Genomic DNA, 12,334 nt, shown 5'->3' on the forward strand with positions numbered 1-12,334 from the left:
CTAAAAACAGATATCATTTATTGTTAGCTCTACATCCAAGTAAGTAAAGAGCTATCACTACCAGTCAAAGGGAAAAATAGCCCCCTCTGGTTTTAACTACCTGCTTCCAGTCCCCTCTTCAAAAATGTTTTTGTTCCCTGTCGTGTTGTGTGTATGTCAATGAAGATAGTCTTACATATAGTGTATAAAATTGCTAAAACTGGTCCATTATGTCTTCCACTTTGAATGTCGGTTTGACAATAGGAAAATTGCACAGCCACTATTTGGATTTCATGGTATTATTGTATTAATAATTGATAGGGAACTATTTCATTTTAAACCCAAATAACCCAAGGGATTAAAATTGTCATATGGAAATCTTCTGTATTGGCTTCTATGCTTTTTAAAATATTTACAAACCTAATAACTTTTATTTTTGATTTAATCTTCTGGAATGCTGGAGAAGACACTATTAGAATTATTTTTAATTGAAAGTTCTATATAGATTTGTCTAGCCTCAGGAATAATTCCTATTATAGTTTCCCCATCCTTTAAAATCAATATAGAAAGAAGAATTTGATATCAGAATTCAGAAACGCCTCTGCCATAAGGTAGCTCAACCACTTGAGGACGTGAGGTATGTAATCATTCAGCGTGACATTGGCAGCCCCTTCAGGGCAGAATTTATTGAAGCCATGTTGCAGCCAGATTCCTGCCACCAGTGCAAAACAATTGAATGTGAACTGCACAAGATACCGCTCACAGCCTTTGACATTCTTATATCCTCAACATTCTGGAAGAGATTACTTCAGCCAATGGTGAAAATTGAAATAATTTTAATGACACAATTGTTTCCCCATTTGCTCATTGAAAAGTAGCTGTATATTATATTGTCGAAAATTTCTGAAAATCTGAATGATTTAGAAAACTAACAAAAGAAGTGTGCAACGTTTGTACTATGAAAAACAAAGTTAATTTAATTTACGGTACTAGCCGAAAAAGAAAAAAAATCATCCAACGCATACACTGGGTTTCTGTGTGGCAGGGGAAAGGAGATAATAGTTCAGGCCAAAAATAAAGCAAGCAGAACCTTGCAAGTAAAAATATGCAGTTGGAATAACTGCAACAGAACTAACTAGAGAGCAGGATTGAAGTTAAATCTGATAGGGTGTAATGATTTAGAAAAGTTAGGGAAGGGGGTTGGTAAACTGGCTGCACTAATTAGAGACAATGGAAACATAAACACTTTGTTGGAAAGGAATGCATTTAGATCAAGACAATGGGTTGAACTTTATGAGCATGAGCATATGCTTTTGGGAGCAGTCAGTGTTTAAAACCAGAGAAATTGACAGAATGTCCAGAAACTGCTCCAACCACCAACTTCCGTATTTAACTGCAGGATATTAGACTTTGTGCTTGAAACCATGGATGGGTCAGGAGGTTGTCAATTTCAAAGCATTAATTGCTAAATGACACAATATTAATTAGCCTTCACAATATTACTTGGATCCATGAGTTTCCTGGAAAACACTTGTGACAGAAAGGCATTTGAGAGGTTGAAGATCTGGCAATAAAATGTACCTATACTAACACCTCAGAGCTACCTGCATCTGTGAAAAGGTTTGTCCATAGTAACCTTGATGAGGGATTTTTTTTTCCATCAGTTTGGAAATTTGTATGGATGATCTATATTTTAGGTTCTTGATCTATGAGACCACACGTTCGATATTTATGCTGTAGAATTTAGGGTCTTGCATTAAGACTTAATCTGCTTGGACAACCGGTACTTTTGTAATCTGCAGGAACCTGACGGTCATGCGTTATCAGTACCTGTCAAAGTTACCACTACCACAAAGTCACTCTAGAACCAGAGGTCCCAGGTTAAGTGTGTGTTATGTTTTGTAACTCCAAAGCCTAAAAGTTAATTGGAAGAAAAAAACAAGGGAGTCCAGAATGCAAGTTTAGCTTTGTTTTTACTTTAAATGAGGCCTGCACGTATAACATGGTGGTGTGATGACATATGCAAATCACAGATTTTTTACATACTGTATAACCCCTAATGAGTTACTTAAATAACAAAGAATGCTTAATAAAACAATATATTTACAATATTAGTCAAATATTGCTGAAATATTAAACACACACCAGGGTGAAAGTTGAAGAGAAACCTGAGGGGGGATTTCTTTACTCAGAGAGTGGTACAAATGTGGTACATAAGTGGTGGATGTGTGTTCAGTTGTTACATTGAAGAGAAGTTTGGTTGAGTACTTGGATGGGAGGGTTATGGAGGGTTATCCAGGTGCAGGTCAATGGGACTAGGCAGGATAACAATAGGATAAAAGGTTAGCACAACATCGTGGCCAAAAGTCCTGTACTGTGCTGTAATGTTCTATGGATGTAACTGCCCATTGGATCCCATATACTAACCTAAAAATTCATTCTGTCCACCAGCAATGCATTGTGGCTTTGGTGTGGACCCACAGCAAAACACAGTTTTGTACCAAGGTTATTCTGGCAGCATCTCCCAAAATCGGGATCTCTACCACCAAGAAGGACAAGGGCTTCAAGTGCACATGAACATCTTCACCTGAACATTCCACTCCAATTTGCACATGATCCCACCTTGTAAACATGTCAGCATGCTTTCATATTTGCTGGGCCTATTCCTCGGAATTTCCTATTGAATGCATTGCGGGTGTAGCCTCACCAAAGGGCCTGCAGCTACTCTAGAAGGTGTCTACAACCTGTCCCCCAAGGCTATTAGAAATTATCTTGCAGTGCGGCATGGATCAGATTCTGTAAAATGAACAAATAAAATTTTTAAATAGCTACCTATTTTTTTTTTTAAAGAACAGTATCATGCTTGTTTCTTTAAAGGATATGAACAAGAATAGTTAAGTGCAGATCACAGCAATCACAACATTATAAATGTTTAAACAATGATGGTAAAGATATACATAATGAAGATCAGATAAAACCATTAGATTGTAGACAATAACACAAGAGATTCTGCACATACTGGGAATCCTGAGTAGCACATACAAAAATGCTTGAGGAACTCAACCAGTCAGGCAGCATCTATGGAAAGGATATCTCTCGACCTGACCTGCTGAGATCCTTCGGCATTTTAGATTGTAAACAAGCTAATTCAGAAGAAGAGGAGTCAGGGAATTCAAACCAAAAATAAAATAGTGATAGGACAGTAGTGGTACATATTAAAAATAATTATCTATGAATTTCAAAGGAAGTGGTCTAAATGAAAGTCAAACTAGTCAACAATGGTACATCATGAATAAATAACAGGATAAAGGCAGTATACTGAGTACCTGTGTGAAAATGACAAAAGGAAATGAAGAGTTTGCAAAGTACATAAAAAGGTATAAAAAACTACAAGGTTAAATTATAAAGGAACATAAAATGAAATAACATGCAACAAGGCAAAAGAAGTCAGGATATGTTTCAGGTGGCAAGCTAAGCTCACAGGTAATGGGAAGAATATTGCATAAATATTGAAAAGATATTTCAGCTTGGTATTTCAAGGATGTCTAACTGGTGACACTATAAGAGATCAAAAATATAAAGCATTTAAGGTAGAAAGGGCAATAAATAATTTACAAACTTGAAACTAATGAGGAAATAAAAGCCCAGACGTGGATGGATGGACCAATCCACAAATATTGAAAGTCTGGGGAAAGTTAACTGAAATACTATGACATAAATATATATTTTTTATGTGATGAGGGAGAAGTACCAGAGGATTGGAGGATAGCCAATGCTAATCAGACATTTAGAAAATGGAGACAGAAAATGTTCAGGAAACGATAGACCCACTAGCTTAACAGAGATGATAAGAAAACTAATGGATTCCTTATTCAAAGATGTAATTGAAACAAAAATATCATGAAATGTAGCCAGCATGTGTTTCAAAAAGAATGGTTATGACTGAATTCCATGAATTATTAAATTCTGCGAAGACATAATAGAAAGAGTAGACAAGAATAATCTGCTATATTTAATATATTTTGATTTTCAAAAGGCTTTCAATGTCAAACCTTAGAAAATTCAGGACAAATCTCTGTGGAGAGCAAATAGTAATAAAAATGTGCTATACCCATAAAAATTAGTTGAAACAGATAGTTCAGATTTAAGAGAAGTTAGATCAGTACGGAGGAGAAAAAAATTACAAGAATAAAGACAGATAAGGAGGCTCATGTAGTTATCAGTTCAGGCATAGACCAATTGGGTCAAATTATTTTTTCACTGTAGACTTAATGAAATATGAATTCAGAATACAGCATAAAAATTTGGATTAACTGAGGAAATTGTAAAGAGTTAGGGAAAGCAGAGAAAATCTGTAGAAATCTGCTTTAACTATTGAGGGATTTGTGCTTTTATACCAAAAAGTTAAAGGCTAGAGAACACCATGTCTTGAAAAATTTGTTAAAAGGAATTATTTAAAGCATGCCAATGTTCTCTGTGAAAACGTGAATTCTGTGAATAAAAAGTAATGACTGATAAAGGAAACAGTTGAGTATCCATAGCAACCAGTTCAAGGTCAGAGACGGAGAGACGGAGCAAAAATGCAGATCATTCATAAACATCTAAGATTCCCTGCTGATTATCTTTTCACAACAATGTCCCTTTCTTTCAACTTAGAAAATGCTCAGAGCAGTTGCTGCTTATTATATAATCACTGAGTGGTTAGAGCATGAAAGACTACTTGGACAATCAACCATATTCGAGTCCCTCACAAGAGCACTCCATAAACCTCTGAAACCAAACATTCATTCAATTCAGATACTTATTAGCTTCATTTGACTGATTGACTGAATTTGGCTACATCACTACCTCAATAGTGCCTTCCACACCTAGCCATTTGCTGTGTAAAATAAGTACCTACTTGGGTAAGATTTTAATTTTGCCAATTATTTTCTTTTGAAGTTTCCTAATTCTAGGTAGCTGCTCTAATAAGAACACTTTACCACTACCTAACTATGATCCCCTTGCAATCCCCCCAATAACAAGGAAAACAACCCCAGATTTATCATTCTATCTACATAACTAAAGTCCTTAATCCTCGGAATCATTTTAGTAAGCCTCTTCTGCACCTCTTTGAAGCCTTTACATTTTTCCCCAAAGTGTGACACTCAGAAATCAACACAAAATTCTGATTATGGCTAACTTTGTGTTTTATAAAGGTTCATCAAGACTGTTTTGCTTTTATAGTCTTTATGAAGTCCAAGATCCCATGTGCTTTTTAAAATTACTTTCTCAACCTGCCCTGCTAGTTTTAACAAATTATACAAATACTTACATCTCCCTGCAATCATACCGCTTTAGAATTTTGCCCTCCAATTTATATTGTTTTGCATTCTTCCAAGCAAGATGTAATTGTTTGCTTTTCATTGTATCAACTTTCATCAACCACCTACCTACCTGTCCATTCCACCAACCTATCTGTATCTTCCTGAAGTCAACACTGAACCTCCCCATAATCCCTTCTGAAAAATTTGGAAATCGTGTCCAGCAAATCCAAATTTAATTCATCGATATACATGAACTACTCTCTCCAATGTGATGCACCAATCAGAACTACAGGTCTTCCTCAGGTTACGAACACCCAGTTTATGAGTACATTGTATGTACAAATGAACTTGTGGGAGACTGGTGGAATGGATGGGGATGGATTTGCTGGGATTTACAGGGCAGTTTCTGTCAGATTGGAACAGAGCTACAACAATTGGGGGCTGGTTTGATTCAAGTAGAGCTGGGAGCACTGAACAGGTTCACTCATTGTCAGTGAGGCTGGCTAGCGGCCACTCTCTCTGCACATGCTCACTCTACCATCACAACTGTTTCTGTGATTCCCTTCCACAAACTGTTTCTAAAGATAAAGATTAGCTTTACTTGTCATGTGTACATTGAAACAGAAAAAGAACCGCTTTGTTTGCTTCAAATCAAATCAGTGAGAATTGTGCTTGGGGCAGCCCACATCTGTTGCTACACTTCCGAAGCCAACATAGCAATTCACTAATCCTAATTTGTACATCTTTGGAATGAGGGAGGAAACCAGAGCACCCGGAGGAAACCCACATGTGTTATACTTTGGGTGTTGAAGGCGGACCCAAATGCAAGACACAGGCACTGAAGTACTGGGAACTGGACTGGACTAGAGTTAAGGACACAGACTAGGAGCTGGGACAGGAACACAGACTTGGGCTAGGGCCTGGACCCTTCCTAGGACGCAGGGCTGGGATGCTTTCACAGGGCCAGGATGACTGCCGAGGTAAACCGCTGAGGAAACTGTCAGGGATTCAGATGGGGAGAGCAAGAGAACAGTCCTGCCTCAGGGTAACAACAAAGATGGCCTGGCTTACCCAACGGAGGCAAGGACAGGAAGGGACAAGTCCAACCGCAAGGTAACAGCAAAGACAGCCTGACTTACCCCACAGAGGCGAGGACGGGAAGGGACAGAACCAACTACAGGATAACGGCAAGGACAGCCTGACTTACCCCATGGAGGCAAGGCCAGGAAGGGAGCTCAATCCGGGTGGCTCCGTTTCAGGGCAGCCGGCAACCTTGGCTGGCTACAGAAACAGCCATATCCATATCTAGCTCGGAGTGGCAGATGGCCACTCAGCTGGCCCCGGAAACAGCCGAATCCATATCCCGATGACTGCTCCAACTAGAGACAACAGGCTCCATGAAGCGGTGGTCCTCCAACCAGGCCTAGAGATCACAAAAAGCTGCTCTAGCCTTCCACCAGCAGCAGGTTGATCCACGGGGATACTGACAAGACAAACAAGCAACCACATGTGACCCCAGGCCACTTATATCCCAACTGCAAGACGAGAATCAGGTGCCTATGATTAAGCCCAACTGAAACAAGGGACAGCTGGAAGACCCGGAATCTGGAGTCCACGGACCAGACCGTGAACCGGAATGCGGACTTTACAGACTGGACCAAGACAACATGGTTATGGCAAAACGTACAAACTCTTTCCAGTTGGCAGCAGAAACTCAACCTTGGTTTTACAGCTGGCATTGTAAACCATTACACTAACTGTTACACCACCATGCCACCCCGGCTATGCTACCTTCAGCAATTCTAACATATATTTTTGGTTATGAATAGTTCTCAGGAATGGAACCCTGCTGAAACCTGGAGACTGTCTGTATTGTTTCCTATTACCTAGTCAACTTTCTGTCCATCCTGCTACCAACTCTTTTATAGTCTTCAGTCTTCATTAATTCATTCTATTACTGTATTAAAAAAAACTCTAGAAAGCTAGTTAGACTCAATTAGTTTTTTTGCAAATCTATGCTGGCTTTCACTAATCAATCCAAACTATGCCAGGTAAATGTTAATTCTGTTCTTGATTATTAAATGTGGTACCATATTACAAGTGAAGCTAAACCAATAATTAAGAGAAATAACTCAACTGCTGCACTACTCGCTGGGTTCATTATTTTAATGGACTTATCAGGAATGGCAGTTGAAGTTCTTTTAATGATCACTTCACTTTATGTGATGAAAACTTCCAGATTAAAGCCCATATCTGCATTTTAACCTTCTCTATACTGTACAATGTGATGTGAGAAATACACAGATACATCAGGTATATGTTAACATGCAGAAAATGCTTGCTACAATTTATTCCATGGTATAAAAGCCATAACAATGAATACATAAACAGTTTGCTAGAATAATTCTGTAATGTTTCAGAATCCTAGTTACTGAGGCTATTAAACCTCTGCCTCACTGCCTCTTCATGTCAGACAACAAATTAGGCTAGTCAGAATAAATGGGACACATAACAGCTTTCATATTATAAAAATGATATAAATCATGCCACTGAATAAGTACATATTCTAGATGCTGTTACAATACCCAGATCACAGGAATGAAGGCATAAGCTGCATTATTAGGGACCAATACGAGAAGTTGAGAAATTAGCTCAAAGTATGGAAACAGGTTTCAACCCACATTTACAGTAATTGTGGACTGACATCAATTTGCCCTATCTTGGTAGGGTATCTCTGTCTTGGAAGTTCAAGTTCAAGCTTATTGTAATCTGACTGTTCCTATATAAGACCAAACAAAACAATGTTCCTATGGATGTGCATCCATAAAACATGTATAGTATCACACACAGCAGATAAAACAAAATATTATCATAAATAAGTTAATGAAGTATAATTCAAAATGCATAGTAACATGTAGTGTGTAGCACAGGTAAACAGTAAATAGCTTATGTTCCTAGTGATGATACCTCAGAGGTGGCAGGGTATTCATTAATCTCACAGCCTGATGGAAGAAGTTTTACCCAGTCTGCCAGTCCTAGTTCTGATGCTCTTGTACCTCCTTCCTGACAGTAGTGAGTCAAAGAGATTGTGGGATGGATGGTAGGGATCCTCAATAATGTCTTGGGCTCTTCATAGGGAGGAGGGAGAACTCAGTGATCCCCTCGGCGGTTTTTACTATCCTCTGTAACAACAGGCCAGTCCTGTTGATAGTATTTACAATGCACTGTACATTAAGTCATGTGGAAGGTAGAGACTAAGCATTAACTGTGCAGGGAAAATCTGGTTATCAGCAAACTGGCACAGAAGGCAAAGCTGCTGCCTCATGGATCTGGCAACCTCTGGTCAATCCTCTCATCTGATGATGTGTGTCTGCGGTTTCCATGCTTATCCTGCATGGTTTTCTTGGGTGCTCCTGTGTAATCCTGCACCTGAAGGTTGGGATGTGCTAGTTGGTGGGTTAATAGGTGACGGTAAATGATCCTTCATATAGGTTGGATGGGGAGTTGGAGAGCATGCATGACAGAATAGGCTACAGTGAGATTAACTAGAGAACGGGATTGAAGGGATTGAACAGGAAGCCAGTATTCTAGGTGGCATAGTAGCTTGGTGGTTAGCTGTGAGACAGGGGTTTGATTCCTGCCACTGTTGCAAGGAGTTGTATGTTCTCCCCATGACCGCATGGGTTTCCTTTAGGTGTTTCAGTCTCCTCCCATATTCCAAGTACAGTTAGGGTTAGGACGAGGGAGTTGTGGACATGCTATGTTGCCACTACAAGTGTGGTATGCAAAATCTCAGCAAAATCTTTGCTGATTTGATTTGATGCAAGTAACGCATTTCAGTGTATTTCAATGTACATATGACAAGCAAAGTTGATGTTTAATCTTTATCTTTATTAACTTGATAGGCTGAATGGCTACCTTTATGTTGTAAATACATATAAGAAAGTGATGGAATTTTGAGACAGTGTTTGACCAGGTTCCCTCATAGAAGACAAGTCAGGATGTTAAGAATCCATAGGATATAAGGGAGAGTGGAGAGTTCACTCACAGGTTGGAGCAGCAACCCCTCTTATTCTGTCTCCAACCTGATGGCATGAACATTGATTCCTCCAACTTCCGGTTGTTTCTTTCCCCTTCCTCCTTCCCTCTTCTTCATTTCCCCACTCTGGCCTCTTACTTCTTTTCCTCACCTGCCTATCACCTCCCCTGGTGTCCCTCCTCCTTTCCCTTTCTCCCATAATCCACTTTCCTCTCCTATCAGGTTCTTCCTTCTTCAGCCCTTTGAATTTTCTACTCATCATCTCCCAGCTTCTTAATTCACCCCTCCTCTCACCCACCTGGCTTCACCTATCACTTTTTAGCTATCCCCCCTCCCCTTCCCTCATTTCTTTATTCGCTTTTTATTCCCTGTGATTCCCTTGTCCATTTGTCCCTCACAACTAATCTCCCTCCCAGCAAGCAGCCCATTTATTTCCTCCCTCAACACCATACAGGGCCCCAAACAGTTCTTCCAGGTGAGGTAACACTTCACCTATGAATCTCCTGGGGTCGTCTATTGTGTCAGGTGCTCCCAATGTGGCCTCATCTACATTGGTGAGACACATCGTAAACTGGGGGACTGCTTCACCAAGAACCTACATTCTGTCTGACACAAGCGGAACTTTCCAGAGGCCAAACATTTTAAATCCAATTCTGTTCTTGTTCCGATAAGTCAGTCAATGGCCTCCTCTAGTTCCGCAATGTGGCCACCCTCAGGGCGGAGGAGCAGCACTTTATATTCCATCTGGGTAGCCTCCCACCTGATGGCATGAATATCGATTTCTCCTTCTGGCAAAATAAATTTCCCTCCCTCTTCCCATTTCTTCTGTTTCCCACTCTGGCCTCTTATCTCTTCTCATCTACCTATCACCTCCCCCTGGGTCACCTCCTCCTTCCCTCTCCTATGGTCTGCTCTGCTCTCCTTTCAGATTCCTTTCTCATTAGCCCTTTACTTTTCCTACCCATTTGGCTTCACCTATCACCTTCTAAATATCCTCCTTTCCCTTCCTCCACCCTCCTATTCTGACATTTTCCCCCTTCCTTTCGAGTCCTGAAGAAGTCTCAGACTGAAATGCCCACTCTTTATTCATTTCCAGAGATGCTGCCTGACCTGCTGAGTTCCTCCAGCATTTTGTGTGAGTTGCTCGGGTGAATTGTATTATGAATTGGTTCAATGGAAGAAAGCAAAGGCAGAGAGTTATAGTGACTGGAGAGCTGTGCATAGTTGGTTCTGAAGCACTTAATAACAGATCTCTTCCCTTTTGTGAACATTTAGCAATTATATGTAGGGATCATAATTAAGAAGCTTGTTGATGAATTTAGCAGTTTCTGGATTGCAGGAAGCTGTCAATGGGCAGGCACAATTTGGTGAATGGAAATCAATTCAGAGAAGTATAAGGTAATGTATTGGCAAAGAGGATGAGGGAACAGAATATGATAAGTATCATTTAATGGGGTTTCCTTGGGATTTTGGATCTGCTTGACTAGAAGATCTTTTCGACTATCATCACAGATATAGTTCACTTTTTATTTAAAACCTACACAGAGCAATGAAACATATGCCAGTGATTAAATTTAAAGGGAGTGTGGGTGACAAGGTGTCAGTGAGTTTAAAGGGAGTGTGGGAAACAAATCAGATACGGTTCAAAGGAGCAGAGCTATATAAAGTTCCTTGTGAAGAAAAGAGAACTAAGTTTCAGCACAATCTGGCCAAAAGGAAAGTAAAGGCAAAAGGAACTTTAGAAATTAGTCCATAATACAATTTTCTTCAAAAGGAAAATTAATAAGTGGACTCAGTCATGGTTGACCATATAAAAGCTAATTTCAAAGAGATTTTAAAAAAGAAAAACAGATACAATAGTCTGAAGAGAATGATATGTAATAGTTCAGAATCAGAATCTGGTTTATTACAACTGATATACTTTGTATTTAATACTTGACTGTCATGAATTTCCAAAACAAAACTTCAAGCTATACATTCAAACTTGCCTCCAATCTCAGTTCTTGATCAACAGGATGATGCAGACCAAAGGACAGAGAGCACATGGACTCTGTCTGATAAAGCAACTAGCATAATCAAAGACCACCCATCCTGGACATTCTCTCTTCTCCCTCTTTTCCATTGGGCAGAAGATACAAAAGTTTGAAGGCATGTACCACTAGGTCAAAGACCGTTTCTGCCCCACCGCTCTAAGACTATTGAATGGTTCCCTAGTACAAGGTGGACTCATAACCTCACGATCTACCTCATTACGAACCTGTATCTTATGTTTTCCTGCGCTGCTCTTTTTCTGAATCTGTTATACTTTATCCTGCCTTCTTTTATTTTATTGTATTTCTTTGTTCTACTGTGAATGCCTGCAAGAAAGCAAATGTCAGGGTAGTATATGGTGACACTTACATATTTTGATAATAAATTTACCTTTAACTTTGAATATTGCATATTTGAACAGAATTACAAACTGCTGTAGATATACTTTTGAGAGTTGTGAATTTTTATAAACTGTAATTAATCTCACTTATACAGCTTTGGTTAGAGGAGACTGTGCTGTCTGATCCTAGACTCTCTCACTATTGGAAACATCCTCTCCATATCCAATGTATCTATATTTGATAGATTTCAATGAGATTCCCCTCATTCTTCTGAACTCCAGTGAATACTGGTCCAGAGCCATCAAATGCTCCTCATACATTAACTCTTTCATTGTTAGGATCCTAGAACAGCAAAGTCTCAGAATAAAAGAACATCCCTTTAGAACAGAGATGAGGAGAATCTCTTTAGCCAAGGGTGATGAATCTGGAATTCATTGCCATAGATGGCTGTGAAGCACAATTCTTTGGGTATATTTAAAGTGAAAGTTGACAGGTCCTGGCTTAGTAAGGCTGTCAATAGCTATGGAGAGAAGACATGATAACGGGGTTGAAAGAGAAAATAAATCAGCGAATGACAGAACAGACTTGATGGCACTGGGTTTGAAGGGTTATTAATTACAAAACCTTCTAAGAATTTA

This window comes from Hemitrygon akajei, chromosome 9, assembly GCF_048418815.1.
Source record: "Hemitrygon akajei chromosome 9, sHemAka1.3, whole genome shotgun sequence".
NCBI lineage: Eukaryota > Metazoa > Chordata > Chondrichthyes > Myliobatiformes > Dasyatidae > Hemitrygon > Hemitrygon akajei.